This window comes from Gossypium raimondii, chromosome 1, assembly GCF_025698545.1.
Source record: "Gossypium raimondii isolate GPD5lz chromosome 1, ASM2569854v1, whole genome shotgun sequence".
NCBI classification, from domain to species: domain Eukaryota; kingdom Viridiplantae; phylum Streptophyta; class Magnoliopsida; order Malvales; family Malvaceae; genus Gossypium; species Gossypium raimondii.
Genome location: NC_068565.1, coordinates 28881804 through 28885626, shown reverse-complemented (window position 1 = coordinate 28885626; position 3823 = coordinate 28881804).

Below are 3823 nucleotides of genomic sequence, written 5' to 3'. Positions count from 1 at the left end.
GGGATGATGAATGACGGAATGAGAGGGTCTTATTTATAGGTGAGGAGAGGGAGATAGTTGGCTAAAAATAGTGGATGTTAACCTCTTCAAATCACCTCAAATTGTGGTAAGCCATGCTTAGTGGATTTTAACTTATTTTTTGATTGATTTTTAAGCAATTTTGGATGCCACACAACTCAAGATTGAGACTCGGTCAATCGTAAATCTTCGGGAAAATCTCTAATTTTTTCAACACTACAGGGACCTTGTGTAATTAAACCAAATAATGGTTTAAATGGACACCCATGTGTAGCCGAATGTTGGGTTGTCTTGGTCTCAATTTGGACGGTTTTGTAATCTAGAAAAGCTATCAGACCTATCCAGAACAAATAAACAAGTTATAGGACCAAACAATAAAATTCATTCAATTTAATTAATTAATTAAAACCCAAATTATTAATGAAATATTTTAAAAGGAATTATTAAATATAATTTTATATTTTATTAATTAATTTAATCATGCATGGCTCACTTTATGTCTTAAAAAAATATAATATATTCAAAATAATATAAAATAAGCCATTTATTGCATGAAAACTATATAATAAAGCATAAAATCACATTTTAATAATTTCTATGCCCTAATTTCATATTTTCACATATTTCATTAATTTATTAAACAATTACTTAGCTTTGACAACGGATTTAAGTACAAAGTGATAAATTACATAGGAAAAATCATATATATTTTTCCGTTTACAACAGTACCCAGCACTATTTTGTTTTCTTTCCGTACGGACGCTTCTCTATGTCTAGAGGCTGCTACAAGTATTCGGTTGAACACTTGCTCACATCATTCAATTTCAATCTCATTAACCTAACCTTATCAGAATTAGATTAATTTAATGAACATGTTGTACATCCATCTATGTCTAGAGTTTGTTAACATGAAATTTAAAAAAAAACAATTAAATGAAATAGTTTATTAAAGTAGATCTACGCTTTAGTAATTAAAGAAATTAAGAGTTTCATTAAGTAGATCTACGCTTTAGTAATTAAAGAAAATAAGAGTTTCATTAAGTGATCCCACCCTTATGAGATTTAGCTCATGGGTTGGCAATTAAAATTCAAATCTAGAGTATTATTTAACATCATTTTTGTCAAATCAATTCATGAAAAGTAATCAAGAAATAACGAAAGAACTTCGAGAAGATAGCTTTCACTTATCCATCCCACACTTCAGTGATGCAGTGTGTGGTGGCTGAGAGGGACTGCCTTCCTTCTCGTCTCTACTCAGCTGCCGCCCTCTATTTTTTGCCTAAGGATCTCCCTTTTTCCTCTTTTGTTTTTCCTCCCCCTTTAGGGTTTCCTCATTTGGATTTTATAATTGTTTTTCCTAAGGTAAATCTAGCAGCCTATGATTTTCTTTCCTCTTTTTCAAGTAGATATATCTGGTACAAGTTCAACTGGACCTTAGATCGGTACACTTTGAGTGCTAATTGGACATTTTCCTAGCATTGCCACGACATTTGTGTTGACAAATTGACCAACCCTTTGCCTCGGTAAACCTTCACTCCTTTAGTTCTTGTTCCTCATCTAGTACTTGCCAACACCACCACACAGAACCCTTCCACAAGCAATTTAAAAATAACTAACATTTAAGTACAATCCAAGCTCCTAATGTAATGCTAAAACAAGAAAAATACTACTGGAATATCCTAAAATGTAACTAAATGTACCTAGGTATAGACAATTAGCTAGATCTAGAGGAATGAAATATAACTCTTTTAAAAAGTTATCAGGTGTCATGGCCATGGGCTGGTCCTTTTAGAGATTCATGTTTTAAGAATCAATGGACCCCTTTAGTCGACTCTGGAGACAGCCTCAGACTTATCATGCATAGACTCATTATACAATGACTTGCTCATGATAGACATATTCATGCTTTTAGACTCATATGCATAACATAATATTTCAGACTCGTGCCCTGTACTTAGACCATAAAACTTCATACAATTCCTACACGCAGGATCACAAATCTTACTTTCCCAATCAGAGTCATCGCATCACTCTTTACTAGTTTCAATTGCATGATTTGGTCGCTTAGCATAGAGGTTTCTGAAAGGCATATTATGCATACAAAAGTCAGTTTAGGGACTCACCTGACAAGGATGTTTAGCAGCTTGGGATCCATATCTAAGGTCCTCTTAGAGACCGCAGTGACCATTGCCGTGTAAAAATAAAAAATTTACATTAACACCCATTTAACCCTTTCTTTTCCAAATACTCCCATAGATCTACATTTTCTTAACACAAAGAGTCATAATCATACCTTGAGGTGGATAAATCGCTGGCAAAATTCCAAGATTCCAACCCTAGCAAGACGAAATCCCTTTCTTGTTCCTTTAACCTCTAAATAGTAATTTTCAGAAAAGAGAGGAGAAGGGCTTTCTTATCCTATTCATCGTATCTATTAATATAACCCATAACCCTGTTGAAACTTGACAAGTGTCTGCTTTTTACTGAATTGCCTCATTAAGGTCGACAACTCCTAGAAACTTAATCGAGTGTTTCTTTTCTCTTTCAACCATTCTGGTTCACATTTGGTTAGTTTCTAACTAGCTTCCTTGTACTTAACTGGCATGAAACCATAGTTATAGGGTGCACCATACCTCCAACGAACTCATTTCCTAAATTTATTTTACTAGCCACAATTCTCAGTCATCTAACTCTAGTAATCTGACATGGAGCCTTTATTCTCTTGTATTCTTTTTGGAGTCTCCCTACGTTGTATGCCAAAATGCATTTAGGTGAATACCACTCTACAAATCTTACTTTTTTAAGTCTATGTACCAGATCTCATGTTCACCCGAATCAGAGCATTTTTGTAGCACCCGTAACCCGTATCGGTCACTAAAATAGGGTTACGAAGCATTACCATAAAAACATAACTTAAAATAATTCATTTCCAAACATTTCATAAATCATATTAGAATCCATTCAAACACATAAATATTGTTCCTTGTTCGAGCCCTTAAAACACTTTATAAATGATTCTGGGCTAAATCAAAAACATATGAAACCTTAAGAAAAAAGTTAGAAAAATTCACACTATAGTGGTCACACGGCAGTGTGGCCAAGCTGTGTGCCTCACACGGCTGAGACACATGCCCGTGTCTCAGGCTGTGTAACATTTGAAATAGGGACACATGACCGTGTCCCAGCCCGTGTAACTTTCTGACTTGGGTCACATGGCCAAGCCACACACCCCTGTGCCAGGCCGTGTAACTCTCAAAATAGCCTCACACGCCTATGTGATAGGCTGTGTATCTACCTTACTTGCAACCCTTTAAAATCTACATGGGACACACGGTTGTGTTGCCTGGCCGTGTGCAACACACGGTTGGGAGACACGCTGATGTCTTATGCCGTGTAGGCAAGAAATAGCCCAAAATCAAGCCATTTATTTCACCCAATTCAAGCACATACCTACAAGCCATTTGTACATAAAACCAAGACCCTAAATCATGTCCAATACATGCATAAAATAAAAAAAATTCTATACCAAATATCCATACAACCAATATGCCAAAGGGCACCACAATCACAATTTCTCAAACCTATCTAAACTTGTGCATATTTGTCCATTCATCAACCATTCCCAACTACCTTATTTCTATACGCAAGCATAATTCAAAAAGAGTCAAGAGTTATCACACTATCTTAGGTTATATAATGGCAAGCATTTCTAAACTCATACACACTACGTTCAGTCTGAAAATCGATTAAACCATAGCTCTGATACCAATAATGTAACAACCCTAACCCGTATCCGTCGCTAGAA